This window comes from Aythya ferina (assembly GCF_964211825.1).
Source record: "Aythya ferina genome assembly, chromosome: 24".
NCBI lineage: Eukaryota > Metazoa > Chordata > Aves > Anseriformes > Anatidae > Aythya > Aythya ferina.
The window spans coordinates 1,596,426-1,614,773 of NC_140322.1; the positions used below are offsets into that span (position 1 = coordinate 1,596,426).

An 18,348-nucleotide genomic window follows, 5' to 3' on the forward strand; every position below is an offset into this window, starting at 1 on the left:
TATGCATGAGTCCTCCCAGCCACTGCGAGCACCCTGGGGATGGAGCTGAGGAAGATGCAGCCCTGCCCCACGCCCAGCTAGCAGGGTAGAAGGGAAAGGAAGCCCTTAAGCCCTTTTGGGAGGCATTTATAGCAGCACCCGCTGCAGCTGGCCACTCCTGCACCACAAAGAAGAGTGGAAGGAAGAGAACCCCACTGAACTAGAGGAGCTCTGCACGTTCCTCCAGAGCAGCAGTGCTTTCATAACCGTCACCTTTTGTTATCTTATTGATATCACACTGAAATCACAAAATCATCTCAAGGGGCATACTACATCTAAAGCAAGCGAGGTGAGCTCGGCTCTCAAGCTCATTCAGTTCCTGTCTTCATGTCTGGGTAACTCTTCTTTAAAAGAATAAAGTTTATTTTAACTGAGGGAGATAAAGCATTGCAAGAACAATTTTCTTTTACTTGGAATAGGCAGCAGGAAGCAATGATTTATGATCTATCCCAACCCGGAGAAGATTATAACCATCAAACATGAGGTGAAAAGCTCCACAGCCCTTTATCAGTCCTTCAACAACTTTTTTTCTTCGTACCACTTTATATCTCTTTAAAAAAAAAAAAATACTGTTTGCTTTATTAAACTTTAGGCCATAATTCCTGGTTGAGTTGTCACACACCAAGCCTTAGTACGGAACGATGTTTACCTAAGTCACAGCACCCTTGAATTGAGCTACATAACGTTAACATTAACCACGCTAAGGTGAACACCACCACCATGGCAAAAGCTATTATGGAATCCTATTATTGTTAGCTAAAGCCCATTTGATTTTTTTAATCACAGACTGTCACTTATTTAAAAAATATTAGCACTTCAATATCTGTGCTTTTTTTAGATGAAGGTAAAAGTATTCCATATATCTATTAGATTCAGAAGGATACTTGCATTTTTAATATAACTACCCAATTTCAGGAGTAGAACTGAAGCCTAGAAAGTATTTTAAAAGTCCTTCACTCACCTAACACCTCCAAAGGTACTTTATTTTTTCCTAAAGCAAACAGCAGGGGAGCAGGCTGATACTTGGCAGCTTATTTATTAATGGTAGATGAACTGCAGCGTAATCCTGCTCTGCTAATGAAGCAGCAGAGATGATTATGCTGCATAACTAATGCATCTCTGCCACCTACAGTACAGACTAAACCACGTATTATTTTGGAGGGTTAAGCTGAATTCTGCATAATTATGAAGCATGACTGAAAACACTCTTTACACTATAAAATTGTTTAAGATTGTTGCTGAAAATTTCTCTATTGATATTTTTGTGCCAATTTTGTCGACCCTTTTGAAACAGCAGGTCTTCCAAAAATGATTTCTATATGGCGTCTTTCCATCCTTGCTTAACTCAAAGTTAGCTGAAACTGTTTTAATTTGATACTTTTTCAAATAATTAAGTTCCAACAAACACATTTTGGGCTGAGATCAAACATGGGATGTCTAAAACCAATTCTGAAAAAGTTACCATGGCTGGTTGTTATGACAACATCTTTAAACTTAATACTCTTACCCCCAAAGACTCTTTTATTATTTGGAATCAATAGTCAAACTTCTCATAAAGAATCTTTAGCTATGCAGAGCAAAATTTTGCTTTCATAACTGTGCAGAGCTGAGTAATTCGATTGCCTGATGTAAGAACTAGAGAGGAATAAAGTTAACCTGCTTGAATGCTGCAGAATTTCACCCTCCTCTTCCCCCAGCCCATTTTTACTACGTATCCTTTCAAGAAGTAGATTCTGTAGCCTGCTGACTAGTGGTTTACTTACACATACACCTACTTTTACATCCACGAATTGTCCGCTATTAACTTCCAAGAATCCTGCATACATAAAGTGAAATGCTAGAATTCAACCAGCTGAGTGAATTGACACATTGAAAACCAGTTGGAGAAATTAACGTACAGTACTACTTGCTACCTTTGCAATACCATAAAAAAAAAAATAATTAAATTCTGAAGGCAAAAGCAGAAGTATAGAGAAATAACCAGTCATAACCACAAGTGCTTTGCACTGCTGTAAAGTATTATAGAAGATTTAGGGTGAGGGACAATGGCTCCCTGAATTTCCTGCGTGGAAGTTCATCAGCACCATATGTCATTTGCTTAAGACGTTGACAGCTTTGTAAAAGGACTAAATCAGCCAAGAAATCACTATCAGGTCCTCATTTCCATACACACCACTGCTCAAACTCTCAGCTCACAAAAAGACTGTATTCTCCAGGGCTCTAGCTGAACAGACTCCCTCTTTTCACTTTTATCTCCCTATTCCTTTTATTTCTGAAGTTAAGCAGCTCATTGTTAACGTCAGGTTGCAGGATTTGGAGCTCTTTTAGATCCCAGATGCTGCTGGCCATCGGCATCCAACTCGGATTTTGCACTGAAGCAGCACTGGAGCACCAGCTGAGACACACCAACAGCGATGGCAAGGAGGAAGAAAACAGCTGCTTCCTTCTCACACACGTCTCAGGCTAAGAACAGAGCCTCAGCAGGGCTGTTTTGGCTGGGTACCCCATGGAAGTGTCCAGGATGGATGCATGGTACAGCACCATGCACCACAGGAAAAGCACCAACAGTTGGTTTTTTTTGTTTGTTTGTTTGTTTTTGGGGAGGAACCCTCCCAAAGAACAAAGCAAACAAACCACTGTGGTGGGCTGAACTGTGCCTGCAGATGGCCACCCACCCAACATCAAATCCCTACCTCAGACACAGGTTGCTTCACCTGAGCAGCTCCATCTGGCACTCGGGGCTACAGAGGAGACAAAACCCAGTGCTGCAGGAGGGAACGTGCTGGAAGCTGCAAGCTGTGATCCCAGAGCTGCAGCTTCTCCTGCTTCACGTTATCCAGGCAGCAGGCAAGCCACCGTCACACAGCCGGACCAAAAGCATCCCCATCTCCCACCTTTTTCTCAGCTGCTGCTGCCATTGAGTCTGCAGGTGCACGACGGCAGAAAGAAGGGCTCATTCCCAATGAAATCACGCTGCCCAGCACCAGACTGGATAGGTCAGGGATGAAATGTTCTGATGGGTAAGAAATCAAATGGCTACAGCTATGCTTTTAATAGAAAACATCGTGTTCACCTGCAGTTAACTACAACCTTTTCACTACAAGGCTCCCACAGGTTTGAAATAATCACTAGGAAGCATTAATGGTTAATTGATAATGGAATATTTAATTACAGATAAACACAGTTGATCTGAAGCAGCTGCATGGTCCTTGAATGCAAATGCCCTGGCTGCTGTTGCTGAATCTCAGATGAAATGGGAAGGATGCTCAGCAGGCAAAAGGCAACAGCAATCACTAAAAGCAGAGAAAACACCCCAAATCTCCTGCATGAGCCACCATCATGAGTCTGTGCATAGGGGTAACACCAGTCAGCACCCGTTAGCACTGCTAAACCAGCAGGCAAAGTGACAGCAACCCGAAAGAAAAAGGCACACGGTAAAGGCTAAAACAATCTCTTGGCGAGGGCGCTGATTGCGCTGTGACACGGAGCACATGATGTTTATACCTCCAACTTTTCAAGGTCACGTTATTTTTGTTTTATAAACCCAGCACTGCCTTGTTGTCTTCAATAAGGAGGAAATACATCACAGAGAGTTTAAAACACCCAGAGCTAATTAAAAGCTGAAACTTCTTTCCGCATTCCCCAACACACTTTCGTACTACATTAAGTAGCTGAAGTTTCCACTCCTACCATTAGCCCAATAAATGATTGGATTTCTAACAGAGGGGCTTTTATTCACATGACTCATTGGACTATTTTTGACCTCCGCTACTGCACTTTTCAGTATTCCAGGGTTTTGTGTCTGTTTTTTTTTAAAGTCTATTAGTAATTTGCAAAAACTTTTCAAGCTTCTCCATGTCCATTTCCTCTTCCTCCTCCTCTTCCCTGCTGCCATCGTCAGGAGATATGAATCACTGGATTAAATATGCAGCTTCCTGAATATGACAGCATGTTAACTGGAAATCTGGGCTCTGGGATGACTAACTAGCAATGTAAGAATTGGTGGTGGCTTGTTTTTTAAAGTAAAATCAATAACCATTACTCACTGATGGGAATTCAGTACCCATTCTGTATTAAATATCGTCTCAATTCAGGAGTCACTTGGAGAAGGAAATGAACTGAGTTTGCTCCCAGAAGCAGCCTCCACAGCCGTGCCTGAGCCTGCAAATACAAACTACTCTCTAGAGGCAACCAGAGGCAGCAGAGGCAAAGGAGGATGGACAAGGAACAAGCTCATTTCAGCCCTGGGTTTGGTCTCGTCCCCTGCTGACCTTGTTTTTGGGGCACTGGCTTGTGCTCTACCTATAAAAGGCCCTCAAAATCACAATTTACCATTTGAACCACATGAACACTTTGCATGAGAAAGAACCTGTTAAAATATGCCTAAAATAATGTAAGATACTGAACAATGCTGATCAAATTTGAAGGGTCCTCAACACCAATGTCAAGCAACCAGTGCGGAGAAACCAGCGCTCAGGAAGCACAGGAGCTCCTGTAATTGCTTGAAGAGCATTTACCAGCCCCAGGAAAAACTCAATGGCAGTGAGGATTTAGAAATAATGTGTTTCTTCATAGCTAAGCCTGATTTTTTCTTCCCTCCCGCAATTTAAGCTCATCCTATGCACAGTGCATAGAGAACAGATTTTAGCTTTTTATGTCACAGTCCTTTGTGATACAGGCAACGAAAGGCACGTTCCCAGCACACACAGGGAGCTTTGAGGACAGCAGGCTCCGGGCTCCCCACAGGAGCTGATCTCACCAGGTAAATACCCAGAACAGGGAGAACAGAGAGCTTCTGACCTGCTCCTGTGCAGACAGGAGGCTTTGAACACGAACAACCATTTTAATCTTAGCTCTTCTCTGAATAAGCAGGGAAAAAAAGCTGCCCTAGGAGCACTTGGGTCATTTTGTGGTTGAACGAGGTCGGTGGAACAGTTTATTTACGCACATTTGTGATCAGGCTGCAAGTCCCAGCTGTTTGTTCCATCAGCATGGCAGAGGAGGACTACATTAGGAGGGGCCCGGCAGAAGACAAGAGTTCATGTTGTGATCACAGGTTTTAAATGAACTAGAGAGAAATATGGGCATGCCAGGCACTGCTCTCAGGTTCCAAGCAGATTAATCTGCTGCAGATACGTGCATGGTACACTACATGAAGCTTTCCTTCTGCTGTACCAGGTATTAGATCTGGTTAAATTTCAGACCATATTAAATTCTGGGGGAAAAAGAACAAACAAAAAGCCATCACAGATATTCAGCAATAACATCCAACATACTCCATAACCTTTTCTTTCTTTTTTTTTTTTCTTTTTTTTTTCCCAGCAGGTACTTGCGAGTTCATTATTCCTTTTCAAACCAAAACCCCTGAAGCATTTGCAGATTTTCTGAATTTTACTCTTCCCTTTTACTTTGTCGAGACAGCTCCTAATCCTCACCCTGTCCCTGGGCCCCCACTCTGCACACTGGCTGCAAGTTTAGATGGCCTGTCAAAAATGCACCTCTCTAGCACCCCATTCTGAGAGTTTTACCAATTTTATCCCGAAGGGCTTCCAACATTTTTAACGTAAGCTCTAAGGCATCTTATTCTTAAGTGAAATTGAAACCACCAAGTTAAACACAGCTCCTATGATTCTCCTTTATTGCATAATACGGGAAGGTTAATGGTATCAAAGCTGTTCTTTTGAGCAAAAGCAGTGAAGTGTGGTTTTCTCAACTATTTTCTTTATTTCTTCTTTCACTCTTGTATTTCACATTGGAATCAAGCATTAAATATTTATACCACTCAGTCAGCCATTCTTCCCTTGGCGCAATTAGTATTATTGTACATGGATGGCAATGATTAATCTGCATTCACGCACCATTATCTATTTACAATCCCAATTCTGGCTTTAATTTGGTTCCACATGGAGAGAAAGAAAGAAAAAGAAAAATCAATAAAACGTCAGAAAGTGAGTTAGAGCACTAGAATAGTAGAAGGAGATATTTGCAGGCAGAAGATCCAATTTGAACTACCCTGAAATTTTATAAGTATGAATTTGACCGCAGTACTTCCTACAGAACCCAAACACAGCGAGCAATTCATTGTGCAGATGCTACACAAACCGACTGTTAGAAAACCTGAAGTCAAAGGTCACAACTGGAGTTGGGAACTCTACTTGAAATCCCATTACATCGAGTGCGTTATTTGGAGAGAATGAATTTAAGCATGAACTTGTAGGCACACACAAGCCCTGGTGCTATTCAGAATGAGAATGTAGCCAGACACCATCTTAAATAAGCCCAAACAGATTTAAAAAAAAAAAAAAAAGAAACGACATCAGGGCTTTAGTGGCAGCAGCAGTACTGCGCTATGTTTCAGCAGGGACTGAGCTGAGCCTGAGAGGGGTGCTCACATTTCCAAGGTCACACCAACATTATCACAGAACTGGGAGTTGAGCTCTGAGGTTTTAAGATTCAGAAAAAAAAGCTTTTCTGACTGACGGGATAGGGAACACCTGGCACCTCTGACACCTTGGTGGGACTCTGACTCAGCAACGGCCACGTCAGACACGAGCAATACGCGAATAGGGAAGGCTCAGAGTCATTCTGCTGGACTCCGTGTCTCTCCTCTCCCAACCCCAAACCTCTGCATCTCAGAGATATCTGGAATTAATCATTCCAGCCATTCAGGATCTCATATAAGTGTTGCTGAGCCATACTTTGTGTGCTTGGGGCACGGAGCTGGCACCAGTTGAGCCCCGGCCCCCAGCGCTGCTTGGTGGCCCCATGGCGCGGCCTAGTCACAGCCCACAGCTTCCTCACAGCCACATCACATGGCAGCACCGGGGCTCTTTGGGGATTGATTCTTCCTTTGAGTACGACTAGGGGACATATTGCTGAGGATATTCGTAGCTGTGCATTATTATTCACTTCACCTGTATTTTTAACTTTTCAACCAAACCTCGGCTCAAATTATCATGAGAGGTGAAGTACCATCAATTCTGAGCATCTTATTTAGCATGTCTGCTCTCTTAAACAAAGTATACTTAAGCACCTCTACACCTCATTTTTTGGTGACAAGAGACATCTCAGCACAATGGACTTTCACAAGGAAAATGAATAATTAGATCAAGTTATTGTTCCTCACTAAATGCTCTAGGGGATGGAAAGAATACACCTGCATCTTAATGAAAGAAGCCTCCCGATTCGGATTCTACCTGATTCTTAGTTCCTGGATGCAGCTCTAGGGCTAAATTCCCCTCCTGATTTAACTAGGTCACAGCACTTTTGACCTCAAATACTCTGCCACCTGCCTGTTTTCTCTCAGCAGAGCTGTACGGATCTTTTAACAACAGAATTCAGATTCAGCTCCAAGAGCAACAAATTTCTCCCAAAGCCTTCCAGTTGTGATATCTACCTCTACCGCCTCCAAAAACAGTAATGGAAATGAAATCTGATTAGTTTATCACTCAGCTTGCTTACTCTTTTTCCTCCCACCCCCATTCCATCTAAAGATGAAAGCATTTCCGTGCGGCAGCAAACCATCAGTCATTGACATCAACCTTAATTAATGCCTGCTCCCAGATAAATTTGCTGGCTAAAAGCAAATCAATACTTTTTTTTTTTTTTTTTTTTTTTTTTTTTTTTTTTTTCCAGAGCCTTTACACTGAAGTTTTCTTAATTCTTCATTTTTTGTAAGTGACATTCCTTAGCTCATCTTTAAAAGAACGTAAACCAAAACCTTGGCTGATACAAGTCAACATGGTTCCACTGGAGACAACAGAGCCAAACTAATTTATGCTGTGCAGGGGATCTGACAATCTAATTTCTTTGCTGTTTTCCTTAACCTATGAAATGCTTCAAAATTATTTCAGTCTCATTAGTCTGAATTCTCTTGGATCTCCATGCTAGATTAATTATGGTCACTTACTGAAAGAATCCATTAGTCCACATGCATTTCTGAAGCTGTCACAATGGAGCAATTCAACAGATAAGATGGTCTCTGAGGAATTCTTATTAAGTGAACCAGTATTTATGCACACACCTCCCTACTACACATAATTGGTTTCTTACATTTACACAGACAATTACATACATATATATACACATGCATGCATATATAAGCATGCATTAAATATAAAAGAGCAAATGGCTTATCTTGTGGGTAAATACTTAGTTTTCAAGGCATTAACAGAGTTTAGATTTGCATTTTTGGAATAAAATCCACTTCAACCTGAAGGCATAATTTGACATGCCACTTACGACAGCAATGAGCAAAATGCAGATGGTGCATAAAGGTAATTGTGAAGTAGTCAAGCTGGCCATGAACAGAAAGAGAGTCTGTCTTCATCGTGTTGCAGCTAAAGCCATGCTCCTGCTTCAACTGCAAAGCACTGCTGAGTGGGACGGAGTCTGGTGTGGCTTTTTGCTATGCACCAGCTGCTGGGGAGCCACATCCTAGGAAATGAAAAGCTCCCACTCCGTTGATGTAGACCCTTTGGGGTGGGTCACCACCAGAAGCTGTAAGAAAGGCTCTTCCTCCTGCAGAGGACATGTTTCGGGGACTGAACAACACTGCTAACAGGGGGAGCTTGTGGACTTTTTGCAGAAGGGAAGAGAAGGGCCCGTTTTCCCTCACCCAAGTAAAAGGGCCTTCAGTTTAGCCACCCTCACTACAAACTGATTCAGTAGAATGGAAGTCAACTGACAGAACAAATGTGTTTGTTTATGGCTCAGGAAAGCAAGACTGCAAGAACACAAACCCATCAACAATGATGGCAGGTACCGGAATAGGAGACCATATTGCTGAAACGGATGCATTTTATTACGTGAAAGTACTTACCATAATACTTCTACTACAGAAACAGCATTTGGCTCCAGTCATACCAAAAGAAAGGTAACAAACATGATTATATTTATTCTATTCAGGAGAAAACAAACACTAATTCAACATAACAGAAGAACAGCTAATGCAATTGAAGCTTACTAATGCCGCATTGCAAATCCCCCAAAGAAATCTGCTACAGCTTTATTACAATTTCCTATAAACCCTTTCTGCCTTATTATCAGTGCTACAGAGATTGTTTTTCTCAGTGCAGGCAGAGTTAGATGTGTTGATAGCAAGAGACACTATTTATTACTTGATAAATAGCAACCGTTTCCATCACTGCAAGCACAGATATACTCACGTCTTTGTCAGTCTAACAATGCACTTAAGTTCTATTAAATTTGGACTCTCTATTGACAGATTAGACTGGAAAGACATGGGGCATGTTTGCACAACACTCAGCCCATGAAATTCTGAGGACTGAGCCCAAGAAGTTGAAAGATTATTCAAATTTCAGCCTCTCGGTTTTCCAGCACACCAGCTACACAAGTTGCTTCCTTTGGGAACTGGTGCACAATTGGGTCAAGTCACCTTTGCTTTTAAATTCATAAAACTCTGAACTGATACTGTCTTCCACTGCCTAATGCTACGACGTCGCATTAAAAATTGAAGATGCCAAGCTTCGGATACAACCGGAGTCTAGGCTGGAGCTCAACCACATTTGGACCAGACACAAAACTGAGTTTGTTTCTTGTTTTTGTAGTTTCTACAAAGGCTCTTCTGCAACATAACAAAGAGTCCCAGAAACCAGGAGAAAACAAGACTTGCAAACTGAAGCTTAGGTAAGTGACAGCTCTACGAAGGCATGCTAGAATTACAGCAGTCATGGCTGTAGAAATTACAGCAAAATGCAAAGCAGCCTCAGGATGAAGAAAGTAATCAGAAAAAGCAAGTTGTCTGAGCAAAGACTATTTTCTGGCTCCACATTTACCACAGTAGGATTTGAATGTGACTGGAGTTTCTCATAGGACTGCAACTTAATGCTGATAATAAATAATGGCACACAACCGCGCCAACTGCAGAAAATACATCTTTACAGGCACAGCACTTCCATTTCCCTTTTAAAGATGAAGGGAACTGATGGGCTGTGTAACAAGGTGAGATGGTAAAGCCTCCAGAGGAAGGTGTAAGCCAGGTCTAATGGCTCCTGCCTCCGGGCGAAAGTCTGAACTAATCAAGTGATGAACGGCCCCTGGGTGCCAGCGCTCCTGCAGCTGCTTAGGGCCTCGGTTGCCCCCGGGGTGCCGGCCCAAGGGGTGCTGATTGATGGCAGCAGCACCAAAGCTTTGGGAACAGCATGCCCCGTTCCCCTCCTCATCAAATCACAAGGGGCTCAAAGTTTCATTTATTTTTATTTTCATCATTTTGAAGCGTACATGACCTCGGAACGATGGCAACGTGCCTCCTGGCCAGAAGTCGCAGCCTACGTAGGTTGTTTATAGGGTGCTTTTACAGGGTGCTCAACTCTTACAGCCCCGTGCACTTGCGGCCTTTGCTTAGCCCCTGGAGGAGTGCTGCTCTGTTCCAGAAAGCAGATAGAAAACTGGAACAGGGATCCATCACTGCAGTACCTCTGGGTGCTTACATAAAAGGGACTACATTTCCAGTCCTTTTAGCAGACAACAATTTTGAACTATCACGGTCAAGACTGTTTTACTTTGTAACTTCCAACTGCAGTAGGGTGACAGTGAGACTACAATTTCTGTTGAAAAGGGCTTAGTGGAACCATCTGCTTATTTACTCTAGATATTAATTTAGCATGAAGTCCAAAACTGAAGAAAAGCTGCATAATGGCTTCAAGCCAAATCCACAGAAGCCACTTTGTCCTTAAATTCCAGCCTCAAAACTGCTCTAAATACTTTAAGCAAGAGCCTTCGTGCATCCTCCCTGTAGAGAGCACCAAGTGCAGACACGTGGTGGGACAGGGCAGTGCTCTCAGCAAGTTCCAGCATTCGGCATCACCACCAAGTGCCAGCAACTGGAGACCTAATGACAAACCATGGAATCTTGCTCAAAATCTAACCCCAGGATCTATTTTGCAGTAATACCTAGACCTGCGATATAATTTGACTTTATAAAACATTCTAAGGCAGCATTTCCATCAGCTTCAGCATTTTTTTGACCAGACTGCAGATCTGTGTTGCAAGCATTGTGCTTTACAGTCCAGGGACAAAAATGAGATTTTATCCCTGCTCACGCACTATGGCACTGCAGAGCTGGCTGAGAACAAGCTGGAGTCTGTTCCGCCACGTAAATCAGCCGTGTCTCCGTGTGGAACAGCAGACCAAAACCCATCCCTCATTTACACTCGGCACCACAGGATCACACACCAAGGCCAGGAAGTATGGATAGCATCCTCAGCCTCCTTCAAAGAGGTGCGCGATCCATTTTTCTCTTGAACATCACTGTTTGACAGTGATTCAACACGGCTGGTTAGCAAATTCTTCCATTGCTTAAAAATTACCATGACAGGTATGGAATAGTTTCTTGTCGTACCCTACAGCTAACCACCAAGAGAAAGTAGTTTCCCTTCCTCCTTGGTAGAGCCACGCATGTTTATATAGTGACTGTGTCTGCCTTCATCATCTTTTACATTCATCTCCATGGCAATTTTCTTTTCTAGGCATTGTTAGCTGCCTTTCTGGGAATTTGTTTCCAATCTTATATTTATTCAGAACTGGCATCGCCCCTGCATGCAACAGCTGCTAGAAAATTATATATATCCCATTAACAAACAATACAACTGTGCTGAAAAATACAACCACAAAGCTTGAAGAGGTTTTCAGAAAAGTAAAATTTTATTTATTTTAAATTTAAACCCCCCAGTTCCTGGATACAAACCTATTCTAGATAGAAAACAAAAAGGTTATGCCATTTTTTTTATTTTTATTTTTTTCAGAAAGGTACTTTGCTGAATGGACAAGGTAAAATCCAGGACATCTGCAAAGCTGCTGCATCGCTTTCTCATATTGCTGCATTGCTCCTATCAAACCCTTCCATATGTGCTCAACTTTTGTTCAGGATGAGCAGAACCCTTCCCATTAAGCGCTGCTTCCACTCCCTCTTTCCTGAGCGTGCTCTCATGCCAGGACTAATGGGCAAGAGAGGAAGAAACCTTGGGACTCACCACCAGCAGTTACACTGCAGGACTTCCCATGCAGGCAGTGCCAGGCTCGTTCACAGTGATTGAGGTTTGCTGTTATCCTTTAAACTGAAACCAAAAACCCCACTGCTTTATAGATCCATACAAGCAAACTTGACTTTGGGATCCTGACAGCCATTTCCACCCATCGGGAACCTAAGCCTTCCAGAATAGTAATTCTGAATTACAAAATTCATTTCTGTGCTACCAGCTGCCAAACCTAAGCTTTAAAAATGGTTAACTTGGTATTGGACCCTTGCATCAAACTCTGCTCAGTAAAAATACCTTCTACCAGATATCAAAAGAACAATGCCCTTGAAATTAGGCACTACAAGGAGGTCAAATGGAAGCAGGTCCATGAACAGCAACCAGTATGCAGAGCTCAATCTTATCTTTGGTTTACGAGATGGTGTTGTTCTGGCATCTCAGTTAACAGATGTACAAGAGCAACTTTGCTCTACAAGATGGAATAAAGATGCGCTTGCTTTACTTCATGCTTAAGGCAGGAGAACATCCAGAGATGACTGTGTTGTGTGTGATGATTGTGTTATTTTCCTTCTTAAGTCTGAAAGGGATAAAAATATTCCATACTGCAGCCAACTTAAAAATCACTGGAGCTGGAAAAGAAGCGAGATCATCTTCCTCCCACTGAACCCATGGCACCTTCCCCTGGCCGCCAGCACAGGCATTGGGCTGTGCAATTCCCTTGTTTCCTACTCGCAAATTGGGAAAACTATAGGATCAGGGAGAGGCATGGAGCGGGCAGAGCAAACACCTGGGCTGCTCCCCAGTCTCTTAAATAAACCATGCAACTCTTCAAATCAAGGGCTTATCTGTTTAGTATCTAACAGGAACAGAAATGACTCCTGATCTTAGCCACGCATGGCAGCCTAAGCCATCACTGAACAGCAAGTTACCTACTTCAGGGTCCTATCTGCCCTGCATCTCTGCATTTCACTCTCATCTGCAGGGTCCCTGGGACCCGAGAGAAAATGCTCTCTTAGTTAGGCAAGGTTCTGGGACTTACAGGGCCAGGACTCAGCTCTTCAGCCATAAACACCCTGCAAAAATAGGACAAATCCATTTAATTCATACATTTAATGGAAAAATCCTTCCATAGCAGTGTATCACTGCCAGACAAAGAACACGAAGTGCCCTCTCTACACAAGAGCACACCAGAGTTACAGCCAGGGCCGTGGTCAACAGCAGCAACAACATACAAGTTCAACTACGGCCACAGGAACAGCATCGGTGTAATCCACATGCTCTAGCAGGCACAATCCAATTAATATCCCTTTTGTCTCATGGAAACCTCTTTTGCACCTTCCTACTAAAAGTGAAACTGCCTCTTGATCTCCAGCATGAACCAGTGTAATATTTTATGCCTGCAAGAAGGTTGCAGGGGCAGAGGGAGAAGAAGAATTGAATTGCCCTCCAAGGTCATTCAAGCAGACTCTCAGTAAATGAGGTCTCCCTGAAGATTCATAAAACTAAAATATACATGTCTTGTATATTAAAGCTTAAAGAAAAAAAAAAAAAAAAAAAAAAAGAGATCAAATATTATTAAAGGTCTGAGTGAGAGCTATAAAAGGCAAGGAAAAACAGCGTTAAGTCAAACACAGGATCAAATTCAAAAGGAGCAGAACGGAGGAGAAAAAGATACAGATAGGGATTGTTTCCAACAGCGAACGTGTTTACCTCATTAATTTCTGATACTCCCATCCTCTGATCAAGGTGTTTGGGATAGGGCAAAAGTTAAACAAAAACTAGGCACAGTTCCCAGAACAGCAGCCTGGGAGCACTGTATCTTGCGCAGACAGCCCATCAGTAAATCTCAGCATTTCGCACAGAAGAGGTCACTGTATAATTATTGACAGCACCAACGGGGGAGGCGGGCAAGGTGACACACGGGGCTGACGGTCTGGAGCCCAGCTCCCCCAGGCTTGTGCTCGTTTCACGTGCAGTCTGCTTAAAAGCCTGGGATAAGACCTTATTCTGGAAGAGTCGTGTATGCACCCCAATTTATTTGTTCTCATACCCTTCCTGTACTTCACACAACAGGCAGAACATTCCTGTCCCACGTTTGTTCCAGGCCCAGAGCTGTAAATACCCACAGACCATGGCCAGAGAACAGACCAAGTCAATGTGCTAACGCTGGGCATTTCAGGAGCTCCTCATGGCTCACCGATGCCAACAACTGCATTCACCACTCCGTCCCCTCCATCCAAGCCCAGCAACCTGGTCCAGGCATGAAGGGCTCTCAGTGCCTGCCCTCCAGCTTCCTGGCCCTATTCTCAGGGCAACTGGCCCCTTCCAGGCCTCCTCCCTTCCCTTTAGAAGGGCAGCGCTGCTGTGGCTCAAGCAGGGCTAATAAAAAGGCAGGCAACAAAAAAGGTTTTCTGTGGGATCACCAAGAGGAATTTTTATGAGGGAGAGAAGATTCGGTAATGATGATGTTGAAGAAGCAGTCGTTTGTACAGAGTGGTCCCCGTGGTAATTTCTACAGTGGCTACAGAAGTATAATATATAGGATTATTGCAAGGAAATCTCTCATAATGAAGCAGATTCTTAACTTGGTTTGACATTGTCATTTTACACTACGCTATTTAATGTGAGACCAGCAAAGTAATAAATACTTATTTTGCCAGGATATCAAAGCCCTGTGAGAGGTGCAATATACCAGTTACAGCAATGAATTGTTAAGCTAGATTCTCATTTTTGCACTGAATACTTCATTGTCCTCATTGCCTCTTTAGAGAGAAAAAAGAGTTACCTGCTTAAACCACACCGGAAGGTTTGATATTGCATTCTGTGATAAGTGAATGTTTGAGCTTTACTGTATCTAGAGGCAGACACGAGGAAGCTTCTTCAGCAACATCCAGTCAATGAAGCTATGGAAAAAATAAGAGTTGTTTTCCCCCTTTGCTCAGCCAAATGCTTTCCTTCCCAGGTCATTATTAATGGCTTCAGCTTTTCCTGTCAAAGAAAAGGTTTTGAAGAGGTCCTTGCGACATCATGTATATTTACTTAGCAAGCCATTGAATAATTGCAGCAAAAGAGCATAAACCACCCTTAATGGTGAATAATTTAAAAAAATCCATTTTCAAGAGGCTAGTGTAACAAAATAGTTTGCTGTTGAGAGAATTCCAAGCATTCGATCCAAGTAAATAAATTATTGTTTCTGAGGATCAAGTGGTACATTCTCATCAGCAAAGTGCGGACTCCTGCGTCTACCTCAGAGAGCCAGCACATCCGACAGCAGAGCAGCAACTCCACTTCAGAGATTCCCTCAGTGAAAGCTTTCAGAAAAGGAAAACACTCATTTAAACTTCTGCCTGCTTGTGTTCTCCCATCTCCTCCATACATTTGCAGTCAAGCTATAATAGGGCTATCAGCAATGCCCGCTGCCTCCTCCAACAAGAGTCCACAGCTCAGTGGCTGTGCTCAAAGTCATGAACAAGTTTTAAAGAAAAAAAAGCTGTTGATGGACTTGGGTATCATTTTATCACGCAAACCACAGCATTGTAAAAATAATTGCAGCCCTTGAAAATTTGATGTCTGCAGAGTTTGATTTGTTGACTCAGCTGCATTTGAGAAAACATTGCAAAAATTATAAAAATCTCCATGATGTGAACAATTTCTATTACAATCTAGATAGTCCATAAAGACGGAGGCCATGACTGCAGGGACACAACCTGTTATGGCCCCAAAGAACTTACATTTCCCAGAGAAAAAGCAAGATAAGTAGGAAGGGAATTAGCCAAGGTCACAGAAGTGGACTACAACAAGCTGTGTAGCAGGAATAAGCATACAAATTTTAGAATTCATTTAACATACAGAATACACACTACAGCTACACAACAGTCGAGCTAAAAGCACTCCACTTGTATAAAATGCTTTGCTCAGACAAAAGTTTGGAGGAGGGAGAAGGATCGGTTAATTTGGGCTGTTTCCTGCTGTCTGCTTAATATCAATGGATGTAGCTTGTGTCTGTTCTAGAGTTGGACAGTGAGAGTAACAGAGATTTAATTGGCACGAAGCCCACGGCGGCCTCTGCCAGAACAGCTGCTGCCTGTCTGGGAGAAAAGCCATTCTTCTTGCCAGTGTCCTCCAGTACCAGCACACCAAAGACAAACAGCTACGTGGTGCGTTTCTTACCTTATAGGCTATCTGAGGACTTAAGGCTAGTAAAACACACCTAACTGTGCACACAGATGTTAAAGAAGTTCACTCTACACGTTTAGCATCACCTCTCCTGAGCAACCTCAGCATGGAAAGGGCAGAGGTGCCAAGCAGCGTGCTACTGGAGAGGCTCAGCCTTCGCTGGGCAGAGTGCAGCTGGGAAAGGGAGGTGGGCATTGACTTCGGTTACCATGCTTTGGGTGACCTGCTTCTGCTCCAGCTTTGTTTTCTTTTCAATACGTATGGTATTACTTCATGGAGCCCTGGATATCTGTAGGTGGAAGTACTAGAGAGAAGGCAGTTGTTATAAACAAAGGAAATATTGTTAGAGTTTGGGGGTGGAGGAATCATTGCCAGAGAACTGGAAACACACGCGCTATTTTTGCAATTGTACATGAGATGTGCAAAGTAAAAGCAACTTCCTCTACCTGTTGGTATACATCAAGCTTCATTATGATAACTCTATTGGAGTGCAGGTGAGTTATTTAATATTTGCTGCGCCACTGTTAAATTACCAACGAGTACAACCAGGAATGGATTTTTACAGCCACGAGATTAAATTACACACCCTCACTTCACTCCCAGAGAGGACACTCTCTGATAAAAGGAAAAGTCTCCAGTAACAATGAATAACAGGTGCATTAAAATAAAAATCAACTAACGGGGGGAGGCGCATTGTCTGTTCTGTTGACAAATGTTACCAAAATATACAATCCAAACCACAGTAGGCATGAGAGGGAGGTGATCTCACTATCAAGGAAAAACAGGCAGCATGTTCAATTCAAACAAACGCTATCAAGAAATATTCCTGAGATCAGTACTCCTTGAACCTTTGTTATCTTACCCAACAGCATCTTATCTAGGGATTCGCAGCACTTCAGCATTTACATACAGCATTTAAAATAATTCCTCTAGAATAAACTGCTTATCGTTTCCACGATGTCCCTTCCCCTCCTTACAAGATGGTTTGCAGTTTGTCCTTTAGTTTTCCCCACGTGTAACACATCAGAGCTGTACTTCATGCAAAGAGAAGCCGTGTCCCAGGTTAGATGAGCAAGAAGCTCACGACAAAGTACAAGCGGCGCAAGCCCCCAGCTGACAAACCAGAAGCACAGGCAGCCCCAACACCAAGATAAAATAAATGAGCATCTTAACACGGTGCCTCACTAAATGATTTTGTTGGCAACCCAGAGAGACAACAGGGAACAGCCACAAACATTTATGATCCCAGTAACCTGTGGAGATGATGTCCTTGGCCATGCCATCAACACAATGAGCACAGTAAAATGATCTTCCCATGAAGAAAAAGCTTCATAATACTTTCGTCTGGGTATCAGCCAAAAATACTTCCTCAGGGGACAAGAATTCTAGTGGTGCAGGAGATGTTTCATTCCCATTGAAGCCAGCAATGCAGAGCCCATTTGAAACCAGCCAGTCCATCAGAAGAGGGATCTGAAACCAGCCCTGAACTCATCCTCTCAGAGCAGGCAGAGGGCAGAAGCAGAAGAGTCCCTGCTACCCAGGCACCCTGGGGTGCCCAAAACCACAAAAATGCCCCTACACTGCTTTTAGGCCAAAGCCCAGTTCTCTAGGCAGTATCACACAGTTACTCTTTAATAGCATTTTTTTTTTTTTTTATGGCATGGAAGAAGGAACTTAATATTGCAATTACTTCATTTAATACCATGTAATGGCTCAACAAGCTTGTCAGCTACCTGCAAAAAGAGAAAAGGCAAAGTATGGTATAATTGCACTAAAGTGGAAAACATGAGTAACTACTCATATTAAAAAGGATCAGAAATAAAAAGGCAACATTGTGTGAATTAGAGAGAAAATAAAGCCTTTATGACATGCAGCTGAAGATCTGGCATGGTTTAGCAGCATCTTGAAAACCAATTCAGCACAAGAGACCATTCTCCTCCCGGTGACCTTGGCTTGCCACAGGCAGGACAATAATGGGGAAATGAGAAAGAAAGAGAAAACGTTGAAAGCATGCACTCTTCACAGGCATGCAAAGTGGATAAATTGCGCTTCTGTACAGAGTTAGTAGGTCAAGGGCAAGGCACCTCCAGAGAGATGGTTTTCCTGTGACTGAGTAAGCGAGGTGGTGCATAGCAGC

At 42.9% G+C, this 18,348-nt stretch overlaps 1 protein-coding gene across 1 annotated transcript in view; it reads right to left on the reverse strand.

Moving 5' to 3' along the window:
• Positions 1–18,348, reverse strand: part of CSMD2 (CUB and Sushi multiple domains 2) — a 325,013-nt gene that overhangs the window by 166,377 nt on the left and 140,288 nt on the right. The window lies entirely within an intron of this gene.